Source organism: Adiantum capillus-veneris, chromosome 30 (genome assembly GCF_014529385.1).
Source record: "Adiantum capillus-veneris isolate H3 chromosome 30, ASM1452938v2, whole genome shotgun sequence".
In the NCBI taxonomy this organism is placed as follows: Eukaryota; Viridiplantae; Streptophyta; class Polypodiopsida; order Polypodiales; family Pteridaceae; genus Adiantum; species Adiantum capillus-veneris.
In genome coordinates, this window is record NC_140960.1 from 11,599,258 (window position 1) to 11,613,693 (window position 14,436).

The 14,436-nt window shown below is 41.7% G+C and overlaps 1 non-coding gene across 1 annotated transcript; it reads left to right on the forward strand.

The window, feature by feature from the left end:
* The first annotated feature begins 4,380 nt into the window (after positions 1–4,380).
* On the forward strand, positions 4,381–4,454 carry TRNAM-CAU (transfer RNA methionine (anticodon CAU)). The gene has a single exon. It is a non-coding gene; the product is annotated as a tRNA-Met (tRNA).
* The last annotated feature ends 9,982 nt before the right edge of the window (positions 4,455–14,436 follow it).

Here is a 14,436-nt window from a genome sequence, read left to right on the forward strand (position 1 = left end):
CACGATATTCGAATCATGAGCCGTTTGAGCAGCAGGTGATATGACATTAGCAATCTAAGCAAGGAAGTTAAAGTACACTTGGGTTTCCAGGTATGCCAGATACTTATACCCAAGGTAGGTTAATTTAGAACTCGTTTGCTATTTGTTAGAGAGAGAGAGAGAGAGCATTTAACAACCTAGAGCACACGTCACATTTTTGCTTGCTACGTGCCATTAAGGCGACCACTCTACACCAGATTCTATAGGTACTACCTATATACCTTACCCAACATTCCATTATGGTCTTCATAATTGCACAAAGAACAATAAAATGAACATAGTAATCAAAATCACAAGCCGATTTCTACAGGTTTCAAAGGCTTTACAGGAGGATCAAAAGTGTATCCAAACTCAAAAAGAGTTGAGAAAAATAATCAGCATGATTTCAACTTCAAGGTTATATGATCAGTTTCTAGATTGGTGAGGGAACATGGATCGTGATCCATGTCTCCCTGCACCCAAACTCCAAAATTTTCCTATAGAAGACTTCCCATGACCCCGCGACTACTCTACAACCAAAATAGTAAAAATGATGTTCACACATGGATTGCAATCCATGCCCCCACTTGCTCATAATTTGATCAAATTTTGCCTAGAGCTAGAGTACGTCTTGGAAAGGCTTCGCCTAAAATTTGGTTAAATTTGGACATCATTTGGCCTAGAACCCCCAAAGTTTTCATTAATCAAATTTCCAATGGTCATTTTGATCTAGAGCATGCAAAAATGGTGCCAAACCCAAAATGTTGATTCCCAATTGCTGTAGAAACATGTCAAGAAGCTGCCCTACAAATTTCGTGTCACTTGGCTCTAGACATGGATCATGATCCATGTCTCCCACATGCCATTTTAGCCTAGATTTGGTCCACAATTATCTTAGCATACTTATAGGCCAGGGGCATCAAGAGTTTTAAATAAATCTACATGTTTGTCTAGAATTCAAGAAATTGTATCTTCAAAGTCTCCAACTATCAAAAATTAGCATTTTTTGAGAAAAACCTTGAGTTTAGAACTTTGGAAGTTTTTACATGACCTAGGGAACCAAAGTGTATCCAAGAAATGCTTGACAGGAACATTAAATTTGGAATCATTGATACAAGGTCCAATCAGAGCTGAATTGTGGTGAAAATTGACAAACAAGTGTATATATCGGTGTTTTTCATTATCGATGCATTGGATCATAGAATACAAAAACCTACTAACCACAAGATTGTAACAAAAAAGGCTTCAAAATACATTTTGGGTCAAAGTCGGAGATACATAGCCATAAGCTAAAAATTTATGCTAACTTAGTGAATTTTAAGCAGAATTTGAAAAGATTTCATCAATCTGCTAGGATTAGCGAGTAGGGCATACTCCCCAAATCTTAGCCCATTCTGTGAACAAACATAGATCACAATTTATGTCCCCCTCCTAGAATTTTGAGCCAAAACCTAGCCATCTTGATTTGCATGCTTTTTTATAGCCCAACCCCAAGGTTCAAGTCATTTAGATACTAAAATCCTTGTAAAAATCCCAAAGTTGTCCAAGTCTATGGAAAAAATAAAATATTTGACTTAATTTGTAAACCAAAGGTAAAAACCCAAAAAGTTTTCTACCATAGAATCTGTTGGTCATGTTGAACCTGATGGTATCATTCAAGGTGAAGATTACCAGTGAGATTATATGCCAGGCTCTTCACTTACCTGCTACCCACCAAAGCCTACTGCTGGAAGACAAAGGCAATACACAACGATAAAGCATTTAGTAAGTAGCAAGGCTACAAACTCACATGCAAAGATCTGATTTATGGAGAAATAGAGCTCCCCTTGAGGCTAATTTTTCCAACATACTAAAGTAAAAATGGCACCAAGATAATCAAAGCCACTTCTACATATGATGATGGTCGGTTTGTTGGAGTGTTGTGTCATCAAGTGCAACATTGGCAGCTATATCTTGGAGAATCTAGTAGATTCCAGCCTCAAGAGCAATGAAAAAAATATAATCTACATGAATGTTGGGCCAATATAGACTCGCCTTGCACATGAAGTGCTTGGTATCGACCACCTCCTAGAAGAAAAATCACAGTCAAATCTACGGCACAAATCAAAACACAATATATACAAGAAGTAAGGAGTGCTTCAATGACTCCCACCAAAAGAAAGACATGTGGCTTGAGCTCCAAGGCATCTACCACAAACAATGAAGCCACATAATAAGATAGAGAGCTTCACGGTGAGATTCAAAAAGATGACATTCCTTCAAAATATCAGATGTCTAAGGAAGAGAAAGAGATTGAAGTACCCCTCATTGAGAAGATACCACAATCAAAAGAGCACATTCCAGGGACACAAATTCAAAGGTCCATGGAAGAGGGTCAATGGCTTAGAGAAAAAAGGCTAGCCAAGAGGGTTGAAGAACAAAAGAAGGCTGTTGAGACCCAGCAAGTTTTGCTTCCTTGGATACATACGATTCAGGATGGATGCAAGGTTAAAATAGATCAAGGAGGAAAGATGGAAAAATGCAAGAGACAACCTCAAGATGGCTAAAAACAAAGACAAAAAATAAAAAGAAGCTAACGCATAAAGCTAAACAAGGACAGATAGCATCCAAAAGGCAGAGGACTATCAGGCTTGACTCTGTCTTGGATTCTCCTCCCATCCCAGCTACACTTCATGAGCATCCTGCTCCAAATACTACTACTATTGCATCCATTTCAAAGGGAGCTATGGAGACCACACCTACCAGACCACCTTTTTCACTTGGGGGGTTCAATGTTCAGTACCCTTTATATAACGTGCGTTCATGGGGTATTATAAAAACCCCTTTTTTAACATGTCTGAATGAATAAAAGGACCCCTTATTTTAGGAGTTTTTCCAAAATTTGAATATAAAAGCCCCTTATTTTATTGTATCTTTGGTAATGTAAAACCCCTCCTTTTGAACTCATGTTATACATTAACGTGATTACATAGTGCACCCCCCGAGCTTTTCCACCACCTACTATAGATGGTGTGGCCAAGGAATATATGGATTTTGAGCTCAAATTTTTAGAGTCTACAACATCATTGATGATCCAGCCATATGAGCAAACCAAGAATTTTTTCCACGATATGCTATCATTGCCACTAATGAAACATGAAGCTATCTTGTGGAAAAAGAAATTGCTTCCTTCTTTAGAGCCAAATGTCCATCAAGAATATGAGGGAGTGGCAGTAACAAAGGAACAAGTTTTACTCATTCTGAGATCCAACCCTTGAAGAAATAAATGATTTGATCAGCAACCTCAAGATGAAACAATATATAGGAATGCACCACAACACCTAAGAATCCACTCAACCTACCACCCTATTCCTAGAAGGCAATCCTGGAATAGCTATGCAGTGTGGAGAAGCACCAGGAAGATGGTGTTAACCTATCAAGTCCTTGCCAATCCTAAACCAAACACCAAGCACATTGAAGGATACATGGTTCACACCCTATAGGGAACAATAGCATTATTGAGAGATATTCTAGATCTTACATGTCAAATGACCTGTAAGATAGCAAAGCTAAGTATCACATGTATAGAGGCTTTTGACAACATCAACAAGGTAGAGCACCCTTGGGAAACTTTTTTTGAGGGCACAAACGGCATCAGTTGGAATCTCCAAGAGGATCCTTCCACAAATGTTATCATGGGCATGTATTTTTGCATTATGTTTTTGCCATCACACTACGTGCAGACTTTTAAAGAGGCTTTTAGACAGGGTTCTTTGAAATGGGTTCAAACATATTAAATCTATTGACAAGGGAGCTACAATGAAGGCATGTGGCCTATCAAAGTACCCTACTCAACAACCCTCTTTGAGATCTCTCCTATAAGGTGGACTTAATGGCACAAGCAACAAAGTTCAATAAAGTACTAAAGTCCCTTCAAAAAACTACTGATAGATCTTCTGGAGCATGCACAAGGATGTGCATTGTATAGGAAGGGGGGAGTGTTTGGCCATTATAGCTTATGGGCACCCTCTTAGCCGGACATAGATTTCAAAGCCACATTTCTTATTCATTGTAGTTTATTTTTTCCAAGAGTGTACATAAGCTGATGTAATTTCGATCTTAGAGGTACAGATTTTTGAGTTGTAAATGTCATATTATGTATGTAAGGCCCAGAGTTGTCGGTCAATCCCCCCCCCCCGCCTTATCTACCGCTTATTTAGAGAATTGAAATCTTATCTATTTATCTATCGATAAATAGATAAGATAGGATGGATAGATAAAATACTGCAATTTTCTCATCTTCATCATTTTTGTTTATGCATTATTTATGTCCAATGTAATTCTTTAAGAGATGTATAATACTTACGTTAGAGGCATTAACTACGCGGGGTGGAGCAGCTTGGTAGCTCGCGAGGCTCATAACCTCGAGGTCACGGGTTCAAATCCCGTCTCTGCAAAGTCAATTGTCAATTCTTTTTCCAATTTACCGGAAGTTTGGCTATTTTTTAAAACCCTAGGTATATAAGACAATAGCTCTAGTTTGAAAGGATAATTTTATGGATAAAGAAAGAGTTTTGGTTGTACATGCAGTTGAGTTGCTTCTTAGTTCTACTTGGTAATCAACATAACTCTTGATTGGGTAATCTATTTCAAATTCCAGAACTTGTATTGTGTTCCTCTTATCTTGCTCTTTCGTTGAATTGTAAGCATTTTAAGTTTTGTGGTGGTTTGTAACTAAGTGTTTGCGAGCCATATCTTCAGTATTGAGTGCTTAAAGCTTCATTTTATGTCATTTTGATTATAGAAGAGTGTTACTAGACCTTACAACGACCTGTTTGGATAATTTGTTGCATTTTTTATGACCTAGTTCATGATGGTCATGATTTTTGTAATTTGTCAAAATGCCACCAGAATTGTCCCCTTAGTTGTAGTATAGCTTCTCCTAAAGTATCATTGGCTATCTGAATCTCTTTAGTCACTGAATACTGTGATGATCGAGAGAAGTGAGATAGGGCATAGACAAAAAAAAATTGGTTTTTGAATTGTTGATTAGGATATAGAGATTGACATCCTTACTTGTTAGGTTCACTTCTTGAGGTTGACACTTTCAAAGATACTACGTGCCTCATCTGAGTCAATTCCCTAAGTAGTATGTTAGTGCCAAAAGGTTGTGCTATGGACGTCCATTACAGTGACCCGCTAACATCAAGCCACCATTATAGAGTGGGAAAGATAGCCCCACTACCACTTTGAAAAAGGAAGGTATTAAGCTAAGTTTATGTTGAGGACATCTCCCCTTGTTTTTAGAAAAGGTAAAAAATTAGAATGTTGAACCCATCATCTCCAACATTCAAAATAGCTTTCCTTTCTCTAGTCGGTATGACCCTATGTTACAATTAACCCTCGTTAATCTCACTATCCCTTGGTGCAGCCTAGCTCTTAACTCGTCAACAACCACTTCAAAGGTGGACCCCAACTTTTTCTTTGTCATCACCTTGACTTGGTTCCACTTGCATTTGCCTACATCAAAGGTTTGCAACTTGCCCATGTACAACTGCAAGCAACACTCCTTGAAGCTTTTCCCACACTGCATTATATAATTTCTAGCCCATGCTTCCTACTATTATCAGTAGACCCAACTTAGAGAGAGGAACATGCCCATTTGCTCCACAAGCACCAGCCTTATTTGCTTGGTCATGTTCCTCCTTTGTAATGCACCCTTAAAACTCTCTTGAGTCAATAATCTTTACAGGTCTCCCTTGTAAAAAAATGGCCAAGCTATGTCATCAACCATCACATCAAATCCTGGACTTTCTTTGGAAAACTAGCACAACATCCAAATTTTAATGCAAATCTCAACAAATGCTTCAAATTCTAACCAATCATCCATATGCAATGAGAACAACAGCATGTCAAACAGGCATACATGTGCAATGATTTAGGATGCATATGTTTCTAAAATGCCCCTGCATATCTCAAATTAACCGGGGTTTGGTACAAAATGTTAAAAAATTATTGGGATCTACATTCCTCCCCGCTTTGAACATGAAGTCATCCTCAACGAATAAGAATATCTTCGACACTGTAAATGAACTTCTTTAAACTACTGCAACTCCCAACTTTATAGCTACACTTTGAAAAATGAATGTCTCCTCTCCTTAACTGCAAATGTCCTCGTGAGCACAATATCCTAAAACACAACACACTAACACTAGTGATTCCATTCAAAAAAACACATTTTCAATCCCACATTTTTATTAAATTGACACATGGTCAGTGTAAATTAAAATGTACTAACCTGATAAATTGACCAAATTAATATAGCCAGTTATATAATTGAACTAACTAATAGACATTATCAAGTCAAAAATCCATTACTAGTCACGAGTAACTAAGACGTGTGTGTGTGTGTGTGTGTGTGTGTGTGTGTGTGTGTGTGTGTGTGTGTATAGAGAGAGAGAGAGAGAGATTCTGTCAAAGAGCAAGGCTACCTAATGGAGATTTAAGACCTTAGGGTTAGATTCATTAAAGACCTTCAAAGGTTAGTGCTAAAAGTCATTTGACCTTAGGCAAGGTAGGACTGTACTTGAGGTGGAAACCCGACCCAAGTTTGAGGTGCTTGTCCTGCTTGCTACCTAAGGTGCTTGAGGTGCTTGTCGTGCTTGCTCACTAAGGTGCTCGAGGTGCTAGGGCTGAGATTGGGGTGAGAACCTTTCCCAAGCTTCAAGGGTTCAAGGTGCTCCCAAAAGTCAACATGATCCCCCCTACTCAAGGGGGGGTGATCCCTCCTTGTAGGTGCTAGAGAGAGAACACACACACCCTCACACAAGTCAAGCATTGTCTAAAGAAGTAACAAGGACACTTGTCAACTTCCTCTTCATGTTGCCCTCATGATGTGCCTAAAGCCTATTGGTTGGCCTCTCAAGGGGTCCAATGATACTTTAGCTAATTTAATTAGTGTACGCATTTATCAAGTACTCTCTCTCAAAGGGGAAAGGGGGACACTTGTCCCAAGACTAGACTGCTTGCTTGATATGCACTTTGCATGTGATTGGCTAGGCTTGAAGGGGGTCCAATGAGCTTCCACCATGAGCTAAGAGGGGGTCGACCAAAGCAAGGAGGGGGCTACCTTGGGGGGTATACTCTCTCTCCCCCCCCGCCACACACACACACACACACACTCATCTTGTGAAGTGAAAAGTGCAAGAGCTCCATCTCCTTCTCCAAGCTTGTTGAGAAGTTGAGAGCCTACACCAACACTCATGGCTATGGAATGCAAATCCAACCAAGAGCCATGATGCAATGCTTAAGCTTTCCATCTTCTTCATCTTCATTACTATGCTATTATGTTATGCTAAGCAAGAAGAGTGATGATGAGTGAGAAACTATTTCTTTCTTCTATGAATGCTTCTTCTTCCTCTTCCTCTTCCCTACCCTCATTCCCTGCTAGCTCTCTCCACCATGGAAGGTGTTTGAGGCCTTGGGGCTGAGGCCGGGGATGGTTAATGCTTTTACAAAGATTATGTTATGCTTGTGATGCATGAAGCTTCCCATCTTCATTGCATCACCTAGGTCACACGGAACACAAAGACTGTATTGTACCAAGTCTCTCTTGATGGGAGAATCTATAATACAGAAGCCTATTAGAGGGGGGACCATCTCCACATAAATCTGGTCCTCAAATGTTGTCATGCTCTCTAACTCTATCTCTTGCAAAAGCATTGTTCATGCGAAGTTAATTAAGTATAATGGTTATGTTGCTATCGCTAATTAAATTCACCCTCTATGTTCTCAAAGTAGTCTCATGAAAATGCTCACTCTAGTTCTCTAAATTCCGCTATTCTCAAAGTTCATAGGCCATTTCCATGACATTGGTATCAAAGGTATTGGTTTCTCTTTTCTTGCTTAAGAAGAGAGGTCCTTGAGTTGTCCATGAAAGTTTGTACATATTCAAATAGGGTAAGTGGGACAGGGATGTATTATCTTGGTTGAGAAGGACTTAGTTTGAGGTACACTATTGGGAACTATAGTTTTAATAATGGAGTCTCTTGGGGCTTGCCTTTGGCTTAACCATTATTGAGCTACGAGCAAGCTGAACATGAACCGTAATCAACCGAGCAATGTTAGACCCTCTCCACTAGTCTTTGCAATCAACAATGTCTAAACCACAGGTGTGGCTACTTGAGAACTAATTTTCAAAGGTAAAAAAGAGTAGCGACTAAGGTTTTTGAGGGTACCAAAGCACAAAGTAATTCTATACATAAGTTTAATAGCATGGCCGATGATAACCAAGAGAGTAGAATCAGCATTGATAACTTTGATTTTGCACATGAAGGTGCTAATGATGATGCCCCCATGTTTGTTAATTATCTTGTTACTAGGTTGCATCAAGCTATGGGAAACCCTGCTTTGCAAGCCGAAGTTACCCAACAACTTCGTGCTTATGGGATTTCCCTTCCTTTCCAAGAGGAGAGAGAGCCTAGGAGTGTTGGGTTAAAGGCCCGTGTGCCCGGCTGCCCGTTGTTCAGCCGCCCATGTACAACCATTCATTTACTCATTCATAATAACTATACTCATAACTACACATTGTAGTGTGAGTACCGCCCCACCACACACTGTGTCTATCTCCTTCTTCGTGCTGGCTCTCTGTGTGTGTGCTCTCCGATCCCAACAAGTGGTATCAGAGCTTGGTTGTGAGAGCATTGAGAGCTTCATCATCATTGTTGAGTGTGTTGAAACTTGCTGCTGTTTCATTGCCGTTTTTCGGTTTCGCGCACGTGCGCATTTCTAAAGAGCAGAAGGTTTTTCTGAGCTTGGCATTGGAAGGTTCAGCACTCCGCGAGTATTTTCAGCGGGCGTCCTGAGGTTTAACCCCCCTTTCGGAGCCATTCGTGCCATTAGAAATCCCATCCGAGCTACAGACTAGGAGCTACGTTTTTCATCTCTCTTTGGTAGTTTTCTGCTGCCAGAGCTTCCATAGCCATTACAGGTGCCATTGTTGTAGTGTCTCCCACTTACGTGAGCCCACAGCTCATTTGAGAGTGTGTAGCCTCTTCTTGGAGTGGCCTCATACACACAGATAGAGTGGGAGTTTGGCGACATTGTCTTCTTCGACTACAGGTACAGGTACAGGTGCAGGTGCAGGTACAGGTACAGGTACGGGTACAGGTTACAGGTTACAGGGAGCTTTGGATACAGGTTTCTTCTGTGGTTACAAAACATGTATTTTGACTGTGGGACAGCCATGTATATGGTTGTGGTTTGAGTAGGAGCTTCTACTCTTCTGGGCAGTCTGTTTATGCGTGTTCTTGAGCTACAGGTTTACATCATCTATGTATGTTGATGGATGTGGATATGGCAGTTTGACAGACACTCTTTATGCATGATATTGTGGAGATTCGGTTCACTTATACATAGAGCGGGTTTGCTCTTGCTTGCACTGTTGCGGTTTGAGTACGGACAGGTACTTGGTTGACAGTAGAGATTGGACTTCGTTGAGCTTGTGCATTGGTTATATGCTCACTTGGATCCATTTATGCTCACGGATTTGTGTAAGCTTGGTCAGCTTATGTCTCTATTGTGGTTATTCAGACATGGAGTATGTTTATGCCTCTATGACAGCTCATTGTTGATGCATTTTGTGGCACAGTTTGCCTAGGCCGGTTGAGTTACAGGTGTCACGGGTTTATGCATTTGTTTGTGGATTTCTACGTACGTTTTTTGACCATATTATGGGCTGATTTATACTCTATGCGTTTGCTCTTTGATTGAGCAGCAGGTGTTGTCAGATTTGCAACACTACTTTGTTGTGGCAGTTTGTTGGTTGGTTATAGGTTTCTCATTGTTGCATTCTTGTTGTAATGGGCACTAAAGAGGACACAGTTTTCAATATTGAGAAGTTGGATGGTGCTAACTTCTCATATTGGAAAGATCAGATTTGGGATGTCTTGGTGCAGAAGAAACAGATTCGACCTCTAAAGTTGCAGGGAGTTAAGCCAGAGAACATGGAGAGGGATGATTGGGAGGAGTTGGATGAGATGTGCAGGTCTACCATTAGGCTTTCCCTTTCAAAGTCTGTTTATTACACTGTGAAAGATGCACAGGGTGGAGCTTATGAGCTATGGCAGCGGATTTGCGATATGTATGATAAGCATTCGGCTGCTTCTATGGTGTATTGGATTAAAAAGCTTATTGATTTGCGAATGGAGGAAGGTGCTTCCATGAATGCGCATTTGAATGAGTTCAATACAATTTTCAGCCAACTTGCTACGCAGAAAATTACGTTTGAGGACAATGTAAAAGCTATGTTTTTACTTGTCACGTTGCCTGAGTCATGGGACACATTTAGGACAGCCATAAGTAACTCGGTTCCTGCGGATGAGTTGACAAGTACTAATGTGGAGTCTAGTCTTCTCACGGAAGAGATTAATCGAAAGAATAATGCAGGTAGTAAGTCTTCTAGTGCAATGGTTGTCAGAGGCATGACTATGGACAAGTATAAGCCCAACAGGGGTAAATCTAGAAGCAAGTCCCGTGCAGGCACAAGTAAAAAGGATGTGGAATGTTTTCATTGTGGTAGAAAAGGCCATTTCAAAAAGGATTGCTACAAGTGGAAAAGGGAAAATGGAGATGGTAAGAAGAAAGACCATGATGCTAAGGACAAGCCTAAATCCAATGTCAAGATTGAGGAGTTAAATGCAACACATGGAGAGTGTAGCTCTCAAGATGACCATGTATGTGCTCCGACTAGTGCTACTAGTGAAGAGCTTGGTGATGTGTTGCTTGCATCCTATTTTGATGACGCTTTTCTTCTCACTCATGAGCGTAGTATGCCTATGGATTGGGTCATTGACAGTGGTGCTTCTTTTCACGTTACGCCTCATAGGTCGTGGTTTCATGACTATGATGCTTCGAGCACAGGTACTGTCAAGATTGCCGATGGGCGTTCTATGCAGATTCATGGCATTGGGGATATTCATTTGGCTATGCCAAACTCTACTACGTTTGTCTTGCAGCGTGTGTGATGTGCCGGCTCTTGCAAAAAGCTTGATTAGTGTGGGTCAGTTGGATTCACTTGGTTTCAATGTATCTTTTGGTGATGGAGGTTGGAAGATCACTAAGGGCAGCCTTGTTTTGGTTAAAGGTGCTAAGAGGAATACGTTGTATTCCCTTTGTGTAGCTAGTGTGGCTGATCACATTGTGGGGATCACTGAGCAACCTCCTGCTTCTTTATGGCATCAGCGTTTGGGGCATATGTCACTAAAAGGTTTGAAGTTGTTGGCACGTGCGGATTGCATTCCCGTTTCAGATTTTGGTGGTTTTGAGTTTTGTAAGCATTGCCTTTATGGTCGACATGCTCGGTCTTCTCATAAGAAAAGTGTTCCACACAGATCTTTGGAAAAGCTATCTTTGGTGCATAGTGATGTATGTGGGCCGATGCCCAATGCTTCTCTTGGAGGTGCTATGTACTTTGTTACGTTCATTGATGATGCTAGCAGGAAGGTATGGGCATACCCCATTCGTAAGAAGGATATGGTGTTTGATATATTTAAGCAATGGTTGGCTCTTGTTGAGAACCAATCAGGTTGTAAGTTGAAGTGCTTACGTACGGACAATGGGGGTGAATTTATGTCTCATGCTTTCACAACATTATGTGTTGAGAAGGGTATACGGCGCGAGTTTAGTGCTCCCTATACACCTCCTCAAAATGGTGTGGCAGAGCGCATGAACAGGACTATACAGGAAAAAGTCCGTAGTATGCTTTCTATGGCTGGTTTGTCAAATGGATTTTGGGCTGAAGCTGTTGCCACTTCTGTGCATTTGATAAATCGTTCACCTAGTGTTCCTTTGGGCTTCAAAGTGCCTGAAGAGGTATGGACAGGTTTGCCACCTTCGTGTTTTTGGCTGTGAAGCTTATGTACATGTACCTAAGGCAAAACGCAGCAAATTGGATCCAAAGAGCAAGAGATGTATCTTCTTGGGTTATGGTAGCTCTGGTGAGATGGGTTATCGATTGTGGAATCCTATTGACAAGAAGATTGTGCGCAGCCATGATGTTGTTTTTCATGAGGACTCTATGTATAGAGCATCACCGCGAACGGTTGAGGTTCGGCGTGTGATATTTGAGGAGGATGGTCATCGGTATGATGGTCCCATGGCTGCTCGTGGGCAGCCCATTGACCCTCAAGTGGGAGATCAGCCCTTGTTGGGAGATCATGTAGATGTGGGACAGCCAGATGCACCTCCTGCACAGTCTTTGAGGCGTTCAGAGCGGCGTGCAAGACAGCCTCAGCGTTTTGTGCCTTCTATGGATTATGTATTGTTGACTGATTGCGGGGAGCCATCATGTTATGATGAGGCCATGTCTAGTGTTGACAAGCTCAAGTGGGAGCAGGCTATGCAGTCAGAGATGGATTCGTTGATCCAAAATGAAACGTGGGAGCTTACTCCTTTGCCAAAGGGTAAGAAGGCACTACCATGCAAGTGGGTTTACAAGATAAAATTGTGTTCAATGGATGCAAAGCCTAGGTACAAAGCAAGGCTTGTGGCTAAAGGATTCAAGCAACAGAAGGGCATTGATTTTGACGAGATCTTCTCCCCAGTGGTGAAGATGTCTACTTTGCGTATGTTGTTTGCCTTGGTAGCTACAGAAGACATGGAGTTGAAGCAAATGGATGTAAAGACAGCTTTCTTACATCCGGACTTGCACGAGGATTTGTACATGGAGCAACCAAGTGGGTTTGTTATTCATGGCTCAAAGAAGATGGTATGCCGGCTTCTTAAGACCTTGTATGGGCTGAAGCAATCATCTCGTGAATGGTATCATAAGTTTGATGCATTCATGAGTTCATTGGGCTATGTACGCAGTTATGAGGACCCATGCCTCTATACTCGCAAGGCTGCAGATGGTAGTCTTATTGTTTTGGTTTTGTATGTGGATGACATGCTGATCGCAGGGAAGTGTATTTCTGATGTTGATGCCTTGAAACATAGGCTACATGAGACCTTTTCCATGAAGGATCTTGGGGATGCCAGTCATATTTTGGGTATGCAGATCACTCGTGATCGTTCTCGCAAGATGCTCTTTCTTAGTCAGAAAGAGTACATTGACAGGGTGCTTGAGCGTTTTCATATGGAAGGGGGGAAGGCCATAAGTACCCCGTTGCCTCCATATGTAAAACTCAGCCATGATGACTGCCCTCAGACAGATTTGGAGACTACAGAGATGTCTCAGATTCCCTATGCGTCAGCTGTTGGTTCCTTGATGTATGCCATGGTGGCTACGCGTCCAGATCTTGCTCATGCAGTTGGTGTGGTTAGCAGGTACATGTCTAACCCGGGCAAGCGTCATTGGGATGCAGTGAGAGGTATTCTCAGATACTTGAGAGGGACTTCAGAGTTGTCCCTATGTTATGGTGAGAAGGATATGTCTGTTTGCGGATATACAAATTCAGACTATGCAGGGTCAGTGGACTCGAGGAAGTCTACTAGCGGCTATGTGTTCACAGTTGCAGGTGGACCGGTTTCATGGGCATCACGTTTACAGCCATGCGTTGCTTTGAGCACTACAGAGGCTGAATATATGGCTGCCACTGAGGCTGCCAAGGAGGCCGTATGGCTCTCACGACTAGTGGGAGATCTTGGTATGGCTGGTGATGATCCGATTCTACATTATGATAGCCAGAGTGCCATAGCGTTGGCACGGAATCCTGTCTTCCATGCAAAGACAAAGCACATTGAGGTGAGGTATCACTTCATACGAGAGGTGCTAGAGGACAAGCGCATAGAGCTTGTCAAGGTACACACTGACGATAACCCTGCTGATCTACTCACGAAGTCGTTACCCTCACAACGGTTTGCACACTGTAGATCGCTGATGGGTATGGCTTGACTTCTTTTGCTGTACTTTGGCCACTTTAAAGGCACACTGCCTTTAAGTGGGAGATTGTTGGGTTAAAGGCCCGTGTGCCCGGCTGCCCGTTGTTCAGCCGCCCATGTACAGCCATTCATTTACTCATTCATAATAACTATACTCATAACTACACATTGTAGTGTGAGTACCGCCCCGCCACACACTGTGTCTATCTCCTTCTTCGTGCTGGCTCTCTGTGTGTGTGCTCTCCGATCCCAACAAGGAGGCCTCTTGATGAGACTCCCAAAAGAAGACTCACTCCCATAAGCGAGGAGGAATCCAAAGAACGAGAACCAATTTGCCTTGATTGCTTCACTATGTATATGTTAAGAAGTAAAAAAGTGATAGTGGTGTAGATTTTATCATGTGGCATAGCTCGTGATGATGGCTCCATAGCATTTCTCCTCAAAGCTTTCTCCAGAAACTCCATGACCTCGCATCAAAATTGAGATTTTGCATTAAAAGATGTACAGATGTAAACATTTTCACATTATAATAAAAATGAAATGAGATGCATTTTGTGCATT